Below are 15,149 nucleotides of genomic sequence, written 5' to 3' on the forward strand. Positions count from 1 at the left end.
TAATTGGTCATCATTGGGAAGAGAGGCCCCTTGGTCCCCAGTACAGGGGAAAGCCAAGGCTAAGAAGTGGGAGTGGATGGTTGGGGAGCAGGGTGGTGGGAGGGTATAGGGGACTTTTGGGATAGCATTTGAAATGTAAAGGAAGAAAATATCTAATAAAAAATTGAAAAAATTTGTGTTTAAAAAAAAAAAAAATCCAGACAGGAGAAAACTCTAAAATTTTGAATTGTTAGTAAATTTGCTGAGTTGTTGTAAGAGGATACCAGGAGAATACCCCAAGAGTATAGTACAAGGTAAGTACTTATTGCTGAAATCACTGCATTTTGGATAGGGAAGCTAAAGGGATATTAAAGGTACAGTTGTGTTCTTATACATGTTCAATAACTAATAGCTCCCTAATTGAAATCAAGGCTTGCTTAACAAGATACCAATGATGACTCATTGTGTAAACCAGCAAATGTCATAAGGCTAGTTAGCCTTTGGAACTTAGACAACCTTATCAATACTTTCATAAGCCATTATATTCCCGAAACACCTGATGATGTCTTATTCCTACAGAATGTTTAAAGCTAGGAATGTTAAATCAATTCAGTAGGTTATATTTACATATAAATACACATGTGTTTGTGTGTAAGAGTATGTATGTACCAATAATAATGAAGAAGACATGAATTTGAGAGTGTAGATGGAAGTACACAGGAACAGACAGATATGTCAAAAATATGTAATATCTATTCATATGAAATTCTATTTTTGAATAAAGAAATAGTAAGTACACATAAAATGTAGGTTTTCCAAAGAATAAAGATTAGATTAGACTGAGAAGAATTGAAATGAATATGAGTAAAACTTATTTAATATATGGTATAAAAGAAATTGAAATACAAGAAGAACTAGAAAACTCAACAAATCAGGCCATGTACAAAACTGAAAGTTCATGGATTTAAATAAAAGGAATTACCTAGATTACTAAAAAGCTCAGTACTTTTCCAGAAGTTATCAAAGAAAAGATAAAAGTGGGTGGCACTCCATAGAAAATGTACTGGTCATTAATCTTAGTCCAATTGGTGAATACAATGAACAATAGGTCACTCCTCTGTCTTTTCCTTATGACAAGGAAGACAAACTACTTTAGTTGGAAATATCACATTATTTCTATAGAATGCATAAAATGTACAGATTTTGAAAGATGGCTATCAAACATAAAATGATATGGACATATAAAATTTCACTTGAATTTATAGAGAAGAAATGAATAATGAAAGTTGAAAGGCAAAAGTTCCTCAGTATACGATACTACCAGCTACATGTGGAATCTCTTTAATAAAATCTCCTCAGAAGACCAGCAAGAAGCACCTTCTCGGAGTCTGAGATCAGCTTGAGCAGCATGGTAAGACTGTGCATCATAAAAAGAAAAAAAAAAATGTTTAAGAATAAGTGGTTAGTAAATGTAAAATATGGACCCTTTATTATTTATTTTCTATCATATATTACAACTTGACTGCAATTTTCCTCCCTCCACTACAGGCACTCACTCCACCTCTGCTCTTCCTTAGATCCTCTCCTCCTGTTTCTCTTAAAAAAAGGATTAGGCTTCCCAGGGATATTAACCAAGCATGACATATCAAGTTGCAATAAGACTAGGTACAATCCCTCATCCCAAAGCTGTATGAGGCAACTGAGTGGGATGAAAGGGTCTCAAGCATAAGCAAAAGACTCAGAGACACACCTCACCCTCAATGTTAGTAGTCCCACAAGACTAACAAGCTACACAACCATAACATATATGCAGAGGACCTAGCTAAGACCCATACAGGTTCTGTGATTGTCACTTAAGTCCCTGTGAGCCCCTGTGAACCTTGCTTAGTTGATTCAGTGGGCCATGTGCTTGTAATGTCCTTAGCCACTCTGTCCCATACAATTCTTCTTCCCCCTCTTCTGTAGGGTTCACTGAAACAGCATGAAATATAAGCCTTTGAGTAAAGCTGTGCACACCTATAAAGGGCGTGGTCCCATTCTCTTTTACTCTCCCTCTATCTCTACTTGTATTATTATCAGTCCTACATTAATCTATATTTGATCACATTCTGACCTCTACTTTAAGTTGGTATTAATTCATCAGTGTGTTTAACCATCCCTACCCCTGAGATCTGTAAGTAAAATATATTTCCATTGTTGCATTGTATTGCTGAGTTGTCTCTACTGTGCCTCACATAACCATCACTTCTGACCCTATACTCTATTTTTTCTCACTGCATAATCACTTTTCTCAAAATATTTGATACAATATTGATATATAAATTAAATATTATGTTTGAAAAAACAGACCCACCATTTCAAAAAATCCTCTATTAACCCTATGATGTTTTCTATTATATCTTCATGTATTCTCTCCATTCTTTATATAAAATGAGTCAATTTACATGTGTACAACTAGATGTGGAACAATCTACTAGAGGATGAGTAGACTCTCAGGGAAAACAGTCCTAAAGCAACATGACTCTCTCTTCTCCCAAAAGGCAATCAAATTCCAATAGCTATGTAGGGATGGGACTTTATGAGTTTTTCCTGCAGACATGGCAGTATATTTGCTGGTTTGAATTGTTATAAGTCTTGTGGATGTATTCTTAGCTGTTGAACATTCATTTGTTCAGCTTTTCAGTCATACCTAGCAACTACTGTTACCATCTGTTATCTCTGGCTCATTTGTGACAGTGTTTCTCAATGGACTGGAAATTTCCAAGTAGTATAGGCTGGCTACCTGACAAAATTCAGATATCAGACTGTCGCATCCTCTTATGTCTTAGGAATCCTTACCCATACAATTAAGCCTGGCTTTTCTTTTTTTTTAAATTTTTTATTAGATATTTTCTTCATTTACATTTCAAATGCTATCCCAAAAGTCCCCTATACCCTCCCCCTGCCCTGCTCCCCAACCTACCCACTCCCGTTACCTGGCCCTGACATTCCCCTGTACTGGGTCATATGATCTTCACAAGACCAAGGGCCTCTCCTCCCATTGATGACCAACTAGGCCATTCTCTGCTACAAATGCAACTAGAGACACAGCTGGGGGGGGGGGCGGTACTGGTTATTTCATATTGTTGTTCCTCCTATAGAGTTGCAGACCCCTTCAGCTCCTTGGGCACTTTCTCTAGCTCCTTCATTTGGGGCCCTGTGTTCTATCCTATAGATGACTGTGAGCATCCACTTCTGTATTTGCCAGGCACTGGCATAGCCTCACAAGACATAGCTATATCAGGGTTCTGTCAGCAAAACCTTTCTGGCATATGCAATAGTGTCTGGGTTTGGTGGTTGTATATGGGAGGGATCCCCTGGTGGGGAGGTCTCTGGCTTTTCATATATATATATATGAAAATAAAACTTAGTTGTTTATATTTATAAAGCAAGCATATTGCTAAATAAGCCACCTTCACATAGCTATGTATTATAACATAAAATGAGAAATAACACACCAGACATTTTGCAAGAATCATAATGTTGTGCTGTGGGGCCAGGGAGAGACAGGGCCAAGGGGATCAAACCTGGAGCAAGAGTGGGGTTGTGGCATGTCCAAACCCTGGAAATCTTATCCTGAGATTAGAAGTAATAAGATTGCTACCTAGCCCTGCCCTTGGCCTGCATGTCCTTGTGCATATAGCCCTGTGCCCTTACTTTGGTTCCACCAGAGAAATTCATGTAGCCCAGTAGCCAGGTGGGTTCACCAAATTTTTAGAATTACTCCTTACGCTGAGGCATCCCCAGCACCTGACACCTACCAATGATGTACCTTTACCATATAGCTCCTACATACCCTATAAAATATTCAAATAGCCCTTAAACCACCTATTAAAATGAGAGACCTCCATGAAGCTGCCTCTGGAGAATATGTTCTTGCTGTGCTCACTGCCACATGAGACAATATTCCAACTAGGTATTTTAAGCTATCAAATAATTGTGCATGTCGTCACGGAGGTCAAGGACTCCACAAGACAGCCTACATAGTCAACTAACCTGGACCCAATGGGGCTAACCAATACTGAACCAACAACCAAAGAGTATGTAGGGAATGCAACTAAACCTCCAACATCTTTGTGCCATATATACAGCTTGGTCTTCATGGGTCTTCCCTAAAATTAAGAGCAGGGACAGTCTCTGACTCTGTTGCCTGCCATTGGATCCCCTTCCCCTAAAGGGAAGGGCCTCAGTGGAAGAGAATACACTAAGTTATGCTGTGACTAGATGTGGCAGATTGGGGAAGTACCCAACAGGGGCATCCCCTTCTCTGAGAAGGGAGAGGTAATACCCGAAGAAATTTGTAAGGGTGGCATTAGGAGGAGTGGAAGGAGAGGCCTTTGATCAGGATATAAAGTGCATAAATAAATAAATTTTTAAAAAAAGCCTTTGTCAGGAATGTTGTTGTTGTTGTTGTTGTTGTTGGCTAATGGAATGTCATGAAGACATGGCCAAACATTATAAGCTGTCCCCTTAACACATATATATTTGTGAACCAACTAATAGATTCAACAGCTGCCAGTTAGAAGTAAATAATAATAGGTATCTAAAAATAATAATTAAGAGAAGAGTTCATGAATTGAGAGATGATGTGAAAAACATGTGAGAAGCCAGTGGTGTAAGAAGGAGAGTAGAAACTATCTAAATAAAATACTTATGAATGAATGTCTCAAAAACTTTTAGACACTTCCTCTATATGTAAGAAATTTAAAGATAGTCACCATAGAATAAAGAAGAAAATACCCTAATCTCTCCAGTGTTAAGAATGGGTAATTTTGTTAAATTTTAGTCAATAGCATCCCCTAGACAATCCCAAACAAGATATAGACAAGGCTTTCAGTTACTCTCTACAAACTGAAGGTAAAATCCAAATGTAATGGAAAGATATCACTTACTTATGTCATCAAACATGGAGAAATTAAGCCAACACCCAGCCTGAAGCTTCAACTCTAATGTTCAAGTAGTTAGAAGGTACTGGAAGAAGAAATAAAAAAAAAATCATTAGCACTCAGCTACAAATCCTGTAACCTAAAATAGTGATAGGACTACAAAATATACCGCTGCAATTGTGGCACAAAGTTTATTGAAGCAATCGCCTATTTTTGGTTGGATTTATGGCTTAATACATAAAAATCAAGAGTCATACTCGACATTGTCAATGTGCTCGAGAACCCGAGAATACATGGGTCATGGTCCTAGTGGAAAACCACTATTATTCTGCAAATGGCACATCGCAATGAAATGACTCCTAATGGCATATTGTTATATCCATAACTTAACTCTCATCAGAGAAGTTTCTTCTTATAGTAGATGGGAACTAGCCCAGAGAGCCACAGCAGGATAATGTACGACAGTGAGAGACGTTGGAGTATTTGTCCTGAATAAGATGCCTTCATCAAATCTTTTACTTCAAGCCTCGTGAATCTCTGGGGAAGGGAAATTAGAAAGACTTTAAGAGCAAATGGTAATAGGTGATTCCAAGGAATAAGACTCTTTCTATACAACGGGGCCCATAAACATTTGTGCTAGCAGGGACTTTTATAGCATACACAAGACTTTACAGTTCAAACTGAACAAAAAATCTCAGCAGGAAACGGAAGTGGAAATGAAGTGTCCCACCCCTAATTAAAAGCTATGTGCAACTACTGGCAAAGGGAAAGTCTTTTTTTTTTCCAATTTGGGTCATTGGATATATGAACAAAATTCAAGGGCAAACTTCATGTCAGAAAATAATTAGGAAACAGAAAATGGTAACCCATATTCTCTTTTGGGTTGGGGAAGGGGGCTTTTTTCCCTTTTTTTGTTTTAGTTTCATTTGATTTTGATATTGGTTTGTATTATTGATAGGTTTGTCATTGCTTTGTTTGATTTTCTTTTTGGTTTTGTCTTGAGGCATTGGGAGATAGAAAAAAAACACAAAGTTTGGTGTGGAGGGAAGCAAGGAGTTGGGAGTAGTTGGAGGGGGTAATAATATTATAAAAATATATGATATGAAAACAATTAAATATATATATACATATATGTATATGTATATATGTATATATGATAATACAACCCAATCTTCCAATATGAAAAATGATTATATACCATGAATACTTTATGACACATTTCAGGTTTTTTAAGAATCTTATGTACAATACTATATTTACATCATTTCTACCCCTCCCTCTGCCTCTGCACTCTTCTATTGTATCCATCTTCTCCTATAAGCCCATGACCTGTCTAGTTTTTTAGAGGCTGAGTACACTAAATAGGAATACCTGATTTTGACATTTTAACTATATACCAATGACCTTTTTTGCTGTTCAGAAATCCAAATTGAGATCCATGAAGGATGTCTTCCTGAAGACTCAGATGGTCAGGTCCACTTCTGGCTCCTATGATGGTTGGGTGGGGTGGGGGTGGGGAATTCCACGTTGAATTGCAGTGATTTCACTAGGAAAAAGTGCAGAAGGTTTTATTTTAACTTGTAGTTTCAAGTTACATTCCATCATTGCGGAAGTCACAGTGGCAGGTTGCATAAGAAAACCGATCATATTATATCCATAACTTGGAAGCAGGGAACTTGTCTAAGTGTTTTCTAAAGAAAGGGGGAAAGGAAGTATGGAGGTGAGTAGGTTGAGATGTGGGGAGGTTAGGTATAAGTTAGGAGAGGGGAGGTTATGGTCAGAATATATTCTCAATATAAAAAGCAGAGAGTAATGAACACAAGTTCATTTTAGTTCATGCTAGTATTCAGCCTGCCTTCATCATTTTATACAATCTAGGATATCCTGCCCAGGGGAATTTCCTAGCTACAATTAACATGGTTCTTCGAGCAACCAAGGTGATCCCTCACAGATAATATCCCAGAGGCTTGCCTCCAAGTTGATTTCAGTTTCTACCATGTTGACAGCTAACAATGAACCAACTAAATGAGCTTACAGGGTGCTCATATTTTAATATAGTCAGTATTTTTAAAACAAATTTCCTTTGCAATCTTTTGAAAATCAAAACACAATTTTAAAGCTTACAACAAGCCCTTTAGAGATGACAGTATAACCTAGTAACAAAACTTCACAAGCAAGATAGCACCTTAGAGACAAACATGACTTAAGAATACAGGAAAGGTCTGTAGGAGAGAGGAGTTAGGGAAGACTGACTCCAAGGAGAGAAGAGATAGAAAACTCTGGTTAGGATGTAATACATAAGAGAAGAATGAAACACAGAATTCAGAAGAGAGATTAGATGTATGGCTCAGTAATAAAAAAACACTGTCTGCTCCTCCAGAGAATTCAGGTTCAAATTCCTGAATGCACATGGCAACTCACAAATGTCTGTAATTCCAGTTCCAAGGGATCTTACATCATCTTCTGGCCACTGAAGGCAACAGACGGGTATTCAAAGGCATAGACCTACAGGCAAGTAAAAATATATATACATATATAATTTCTTTTTTATTTTCTGCTTTCATTTTTTTACATTCCAGTCATTTCCTACTTCCAGGTCTGTCCTCCCACAGTTCCTCCCCCCACCCTGACTCCAAAGGAATGTGGCCACCTCCCTACCAGACCTCCACACTCACTGGGGCCTCAAGTCTCTCTAGGATTAGGAAAGTATTCTCTCACTGAGGCCAGACCAGGAAGTCCTCTGCTGTATATGTATCCAGTCCTTGAACCAGTTCTTGTATGCTGCAGTTGGAGGGTCAGTGTCTGAGAGATCTTGGGGGTCCAGGTTAGTTGAGACTGCTGGTCTTCCTATGGGGTCACTCTCCTCCTCAGCTTCTTCCAGCCTCTCCCTCATTCAACCACAGTGGTCCCCCACTTCAGTACATTTGTTGGGTGTAAGTATCTGTGCCTGTCTCAGTCAGCTGTTTGTTGGGCCTCTTGGAGGGCAGCCATGCTAGACTCCTATTGTAAGTACACCATAGCATCAGTAATAGTATCAGGCCTTGGAGCCTCCCCTTGAGAAGGATCCAAGCTTGGGCTGGTCACTGAACCTCCTTCCCTCTGTCTCTTCTCCATTTTTGTCCCTGCAGTTTTTTATATAAGAACAATTCAGGGTCAAAGTTTTTGACTGTGAGATGGCAACCCCATCCGTCCACTTGATGCCTTGTCTTTCTACTGGAGGTGGACTCTACAAGTTCCCTCCCCTCACTGTTGGGCATTTCATTTAAGGTCCCTCCCTTTGACTCCTGAGAGTCTCTCACCTACTGGGTCTCTGGTACATTCTAAAGGGTCACCCCACCTCCCACGCCCTGAGGTTACATATTACTATTCATTCTGCTGGCCCTCAGGGCTTCTCTCCTATACCCCCAATACCTGAATAGGTTCCCCCTTTCCCCCTCCTCCGCTCCTTAACCCCTCCCTCTTTCCCTACCATCTCCCACCCAGGTCCTTCCCTCCCTCTGCCCCCCATGCCTGCAATACTCATAATGTCCTCATTCTTAATAGCTGAATCATATTCCATTGTGTAAATCAACCACATTTTATGTATCTATTCCTCCATTGTGAGACACCTGTGTTGTTTCTAGCTTCTGGCTATCACCAATAAGGCTGCTATGAACATAGTGAAGTACGTACCCCTGTGGCGTGGTGGGGTGTCTTTTAGGAACAGCTTGGTCTTCAGGTATATCTGTTTTCAATTAAAATTAGAAATACAAAAGAAAACGCCTTCAAAAAATATTCTTGAAACAAAGACAACAAAGGGGAACAAGAATATACATGGGCACAATGTGCGTGTGAGTCACAAATGTAACAGGATCCCAGACCTTAGAAAGCCTTTAAAGTTTAGCCCAACTGACTTAGCACACTTCAGTGGTGAGTACTATTTAGAGTGTAAAACTCAGCACATAGAGAGTGCCACCTCCCAAAACTCCAAAAAAAAAAAAAAAAAAAAATCTAATCTTAACCCATCAAAATAACTGTTCTGAGAAACTCTCTAAATGTACTGACCTTGCTTTTTGTCTTCTGTAGTTCTACTTCTGGCTAACTGTTCTTCATAACTGAAATATCTCTACCCAAAACAAGATTGATCTTTTTCAAAGCTCATCCTGAAAACGTCTCAGCACTACTGATCCTGAACATTCAGAGTATTTGCTGGTCAGCTAATAAAGATTTTCTTTTGACTGAAACCCATACCCAAGCAGCCTTTTCTGGTAAATACCCCACAACAACAAATATTCATTTCAGATTTAAAAATGAGTTAATATGTTACACTACACACAAACAGTATGATAAAAATTAAGTGATTATCTCACAAAGGCAGAGGAAATCTACCACAAATCCAAACTGAATTTACAATAAAACACTCAGCAAATTAGGGAGAGAAGAAAGTCATACACATCATTTTATCTTCAAAGGCTCAATTTTCAGATTAAAAATAACCAGATGTGCACTCCCTCCATATTTCTATCGAACATTTGTTCCAAGCATACTGTGAGTTGTATTTAAAATTACATGAGGGATACTGTTATTTACAAAGTTCATTGGTCAAGGATAAATAAATCATAATCCACCTATATAAAATGGCATATCCTTGTGGATATAACAGCCATAAGAAACCTACCAAATTCCTTTAAAATATGAAAATATTTTGACAATGTTGCAATTGATGTAAGTAAAATAAATGTTCAGCTACATTTCTATCAAAAGACATCCCAAATATTAACTCAAAAAAATAAACATAGCAAAGGAAAATATGCTAGGCTTAGAGGTGTGCCTGTGGTCACAGCTCAATGGAAACTAAGTATGAATGATTACATGAGGTTAAGAGTTGGAGACCTGCCTGGGCAGGACTGAGAACAGCCTATTTCTCTATATAAAGACTGTTTAATGCAAGTTTAAAATGCATAGACCTTTGGTAAGGAAAGATTCTTAAATTAGATCAGGACATACTTTTTCTGGTTGTCTTTTCTTGAAGAGACACAAAGTGAGTTCTGTTTGGCACAAATGGGATATGGATGGCAGCCCAGAAATGGAAAAAGACCCATTTAGCCCAGGCAGATGAATGAACAGAAGGGTGGCATATCCAGGTAGATTCTAATGACTGAAAGTTGCATCTTACAGAGTGTGACTAGTGGGATCCTTTAGGTTTATATTATTAATTATTTAAAATCATGTGTGATCTTGATACGTGCACATGAGTGACAGAGCCACTTGACTTGTGTGGTTTGAACTAAGGTCATTGTGTGCTTTTACTCTCAAGCCACTCTCTCCAGTGCCTGATTTTTTTTAGATCATCTGTCAGACAATTTCTGAAACTATATATTGGGAGAAGTGAGGTAAATACCACCATTCAAACCACTTTTGAGGGGAAGAAGGAAGAAGAAAAGTCACTGAATCTTGAGCAGCTTGCCTAAGACAGTGTTTGGAATGCTGGATAAAACTTTGCTTGTACTTATAAAGATTCCAGGAGACTGCTCTAAACAGGCATTTAGAATAGGTTAGTTATTTGGTAAAACAAAAGATATAATGCCATCATTATCTATAAAATGAGATACTTTTGTATATTGCTATATTGATTTTTAATGATTTATATGTAATGACTACTTCTATCTTTAGTTTTCATCTTTTATGTAAGATATGAGAAAAGATTCTAGATACCTTATCAAGTAATCCATTATTCATCAAATTCTTATTGCTTCATCACAACCATGGGGTGATGGTGGTACACATCTTCAGTCCTAGCACTTGGGAGACAAGCAGGCAGACAAGGAGTTTGAGGCCACCCTGTTCTTCAGAGACAGTTCTAGGACAGCCAGGGATACACAGAGAAATTATCTCAAAAAATACTAAAACAAAAACAAAAATGGGGAAAGCACAGAAGTATGTGCTTATAACTCACAACATTGGAAGGTCAAGACAGCCTTGTCACTGGAGCTCCCTAGCCATGTAGTCTGCAAAATCTGTGACTCTCGAGTCCCCGTGAGAGAGTCTCTGTTTCAAACAACAACAAGAAAAAACACAACAATAACAACAAAGCCAAGGTTACTCTATCTAGTGATACGGTTTAAGTTAATAGCCCTGGGTGCTCTTCCGAAGGACTTAGGTTCTATTGCCAGCATGCACATAGTAACTCACAACCATCAATGACTCCAGTTCTCAGTGATCCAATGTCATCTTCTGGCCATAGCAGGTACCAGGAATAGAGGTGTTCCACAGAAAAACAAAAACATATAGACAAAATAACTATATGCACAAAATCAAAACAATTGAATTTAAAAGAAAAACAAGGAAGCTGTCTCTTGAAAAACAACATGTTCAATTTATCTATGGTTTCCAATAGTCATAAATGTACAAACATATGTTGTACATGCGTTTGCACATGTGTTGCACACACAAAGAAACTCTCACACAGACAAACACACATGAACATGCACAAAAAAGTACAATTCAAAAGAAGGAAACTGAAATAAAGATGGCATACTTTACCATTCTTACTAAATGTTGTATTGAACCTTCCCATCAAGAGAAATCAGTGAGCAAAATAAATATTAGGTATGCTTATTTCTTCCGTGTCTTTTCGCTATCACAGTTAGGATAAACTACATTTATTTGGAAAGAACATAATCTTTTGCATGAGAAAAAACAGTTGGGAGCTAGAAGATATCTCAACAGCCAGAGGAATCACTGGTGCTTGGATATGACAGGAAATATATATATATATATATATATATTGTTACCTGTTAGGTGAACTTATAATGTGTGGCTTCTGCAGAAATACCTGAAAGAATGGCCCATACTTGCTAGCTGTAACTCTTCATATCTTCCTCTGTAGTATTTCAATTCTGTCATATTCTGCCTGTGATAGATTATAAATTGGAACTAAATATTAACATCTAAATTAGCAGCAGCAATATAACTTCTAGCTGTCCAACATCAACTTATTATAATTTTGGCTCTTTCATGTGAAAGGAAAATATATCTCAATCAAAGGAATAAAGAATGATCCTTGAATATATGATATAGATGTTTTCTAGCATATATTAAATATTACAACTAAAAATTAAAAGAAAATATCTTAATAAAAGTAAGATTTTAATACACACTTCTCCATAGTAGCTATAGGAATATCTTATTGGCATATCAAAATTTCTCAATACTTTCCATCCTTAGCAATTACACATCTAAATAGCCATGAAATGTACTTTATTATACAAGAGGCATAGAACTAAATGAAAGGATGAAATTGAAAACTCAAAACCTCATTTATGTAACACTGGGAAAAGAGTGATGTGAAGGAGCATGTGTAGGAACTAATAAAATTATTAATAACTACAAAGTCACTTGGGAAGGTTCCATAGGTTAGATGCAGATAATTTTTATAATTCACTAAAATATTTTTATGTTTTTTTCTTGAAATTTTATACAATTTTATAACATAAAGATTAATCATACATTCTGTATAAATTAAACAGTAGGTTGGGTTTCCCTAAGGAGTAATATGAACAAAACAGCATAAGTTTTTTTTTGAATATATGTAAAAACCCTGATTTCTGAAAGTAATAGGGAAAGGGGTCTTACACAGGTAGCTTAAAAATAACTGAACATTCCATCCCCAAATAAGAAGAGAATTGGCTGAGAACACTGCTGATTATTAGAAATATCGCTTCCTCGGTATGAACTTCTGATTTTGTAACCACTCTGCATACAATTTTCGTGTTGATTTCTCAAATCAATGAAGTCAAATTTCTCACTGATAAAGATGCTATGTATAATTAAATAAAATGAGGTAGCCTATTCATGTTCTATGAACTCAAAGAAAAGATCTAAGTACCATTAAGGCATGTACATAAGGACAGTTATAAACTTTTAGAGATGGCTCAAAAAAAATTAAAAAGAACACCTGTGTTCTGGTATCCTCCTTCTCTTAACCCACCCCACCCCAATAGCCCCGTTTCCTAGTTTTTGCCAGAAGTCCAAGACAAACACACAGATCTAAAAAGTCAGGGGTATAACCCACATATGAGAGAGATTTGTGCTGTTTGACTTTCAGCCTGACCACTGATGGCTACTATGCAAATGAATGTCAGTTTTCTTCAGGGTTGTGGTTAGGGGTAGCTTGCATGGCTCAAGAATGTACATCAAGGAACACTAACTGGATTCAGTACTTTATTTGGGGGCAGGAGGAGAATTGCGAAGGGCACAGTGGGGGCAGGGAGGAGTTTGGGGAGTTTGGGGATGAACATAATCTAAATACATCATATACACAAATGAACTCCTCAAGGAATAATTTAATTTAAATAACGTATTTTAGAAACCAAAGTAAATAAATATAATGTAGTTTTATAGGAATACTATTAGTTTGATAATTTGCATAAAAGAAATATGCAAACATAACGAGATACACACCGAATTTCCAACAGATCCTTGCTTTTGAAGATGCAGAAATATATCCTTGAAAATGGCCAGATATTTATTCTTTAGCAATGATTAAACAAAAATATATCGATATATGGCAATTCCCTTTGTTTGCTAAAATTCCTTATGAATAATTGGCCAATATAAAACATAATTACCTTCAGGATTGCTTAATAAGGAATGTAAGGGGACATATGAAAGAAAATAAAACGTAAAACTACACGCTATGATTTGAGATACAAGGTAAAATAATGAAGTCGTTTTGAGAACACTGCATAGTACAAAGCAAGATGCAGGGACACCAGACAATCTGTTCCTATGCTAAGAATGCAGGGAAGATTCCCACAACACAGTGACTTTCCACTTATGCTTTTATATCGAATCCCTCTTCAGACACTGGACGCCCATCACCCATCGTGGTCCAGCGACCTCAAACCTTACCTCTGGTATGGCTTTCATCCGGTAAAGTGGTCGGCCTTGTCTGTGTTGGACCCTCCATTTCATTCTCTGCGCAGCTGCAGACCGACCGTGCCCATCCGCAGCTTCCCAGCAGGCTGTTCGCGACCTCCATCTAGTGGACACTAGGTGGCAATGTGAACGGTCATTCTGAACTTCTGATCTAAAAAGTTTATCTAAGCCTGGAAAAAAAAATTAAAAAGTAAAATAAAAAATAAACTAACATGAACTTATTTGCCTGGTAGGATGGAGTCCTCATAAATGGCAAAAGGGAAAGAAAAGTAGACAGAAGAAAGGTAGATGAAGCCTGTTAGCCTATTGCCCATCAGTCGTTTCCATTCAACTTGCACCCTTCCTAAATCCAGCCTTTGAGGAAATAACCTAGAAAAGAGCTTTCTGTGCTTTTCTCAAAAACAGGCATCTTGGTTTAGAGAGCATAATAGGGAATAAATGTAATGATAAATAAATTACAAAATTCTTCAATACAACAAGCAATTCTGGGAGATACATCCATCCCCATCTCCTCCTTACCTGTATCCTCTCACCTGTCTAGTATTCTATGTATGGTTCCCCGCTATGTTGCAAATTCAGCGGATTCTTGTCATCTCCTGGTCTGTTGCCATATATACAGTTGTTCCCCACCCCATATCCTTGCCTGACCAACTTGTCCTTCACCTTCAGAGCAAAGTTTCTTTCTATAAGTAATGTATCCTTTCCATCCTGTCTAGTTCTAATGCTGTTCTTTGGTTCCTTAACAGCTTTCCCTAGCACCAGCTATTATTCAAGTTTTATGCATCCCTTAAAAAATTAAATAGCAGGGGAAATGGAAACTTTGTTTAGGGGTGTGTCGCTGCAAGTCCCATGTAGATAGTAGGAAGAAGGGACATAGATGGTCTTTTATACTGAAGTTACACAAGAATTACTTAATGTCTCAACTTTCTGACATATATTCTATCTGCATTACAATAAAAACAAACCTTTGATTTGAGGATTTGAAGATGGTGACCACTTAGTTCTTGTTTCTCAAGTCAAGACAGAGCCCCCAGATCTGCACATTAATTGTTGCCACCAGCCACCCTTTATCCACCCTTGGCAAACAGCTGGACAACATGGTTCTCTCATATGTATAGGTAATAGTTAAGTTGACTATCTTAAATCACTATCAAACTTTCCGCTTTATTAACCTGTCTCTCTAGACAAATATTTTCAAATCTTTAGTAGTTACTATGTTTCCCCAATATCACACAGTGCATGTCTGTTTTTCTTAATGTATAACATTTTGAGTCTGGTAGCAACCTGTAAGGCCTTCACTGTGTGCTCATGAATAAACAGGTCCTG

The 15,149-nt window shown here is 37.6% G+C and overlaps 3 long non-coding RNA genes across 4 annotated transcripts in view; all 3 read right to left on the reverse strand.

Annotated features, from left to right (window-relative positions):
* Positions 1-1,354, reverse strand: part of LOC115065083 — a 9,133-nt gene extending 7,779 nt beyond the window's left edge. For both annotated transcript variants that reach the window (XR_003844885.1, XR_003844884.1), the window contains exon 1: positions 1,301-1,354. This is a non-coding gene — a long non-coding RNA (uncharacterized LOC115065083). The remainder of the gene's footprint in view (positions 1-1,300) is intronic.
* A 6,520-nt stretch (positions 1,355-7,874) lies between these two features.
* On the reverse strand, positions 7,875-10,729 carry LOC115062598. The gene is made up of 3 exons (XR_003842542.1): positions 10,599-10,729; positions 8,577-8,628; positions 7,875-7,904 (listed from the first exon to the last, which is right to left on the reverse strand). It is a non-coding gene; the product is annotated as an uncharacterized LOC115062598 (long non-coding RNA).
* Positions 10,730-10,771: 42 nt separating this feature from the next.
* On the reverse strand, positions 10,772-13,879 carry LOC115062597. Its single transcript, XR_003842540.1, has 4 exons — positions 13,797-13,879; positions 11,719-11,796; positions 11,076-11,117; positions 10,772-10,931 (listed from the first exon to the last, which is right to left on the reverse strand). It is a non-coding gene; the product is annotated as an uncharacterized LOC115062597 (long non-coding RNA).
* Between the last annotated feature and the right edge of the window lie 1,270 nt (positions 13,880-15,149).

This window comes from Mus pahari, chromosome 1 (assembly GCF_900095145.1).
Source record: "Mus pahari chromosome 1, PAHARI_EIJ_v1.1, whole genome shotgun sequence".
In the NCBI taxonomy this organism is placed as follows: Eukaryota; Metazoa; Chordata; class Mammalia; order Rodentia; family Muridae; genus Mus; species Mus pahari.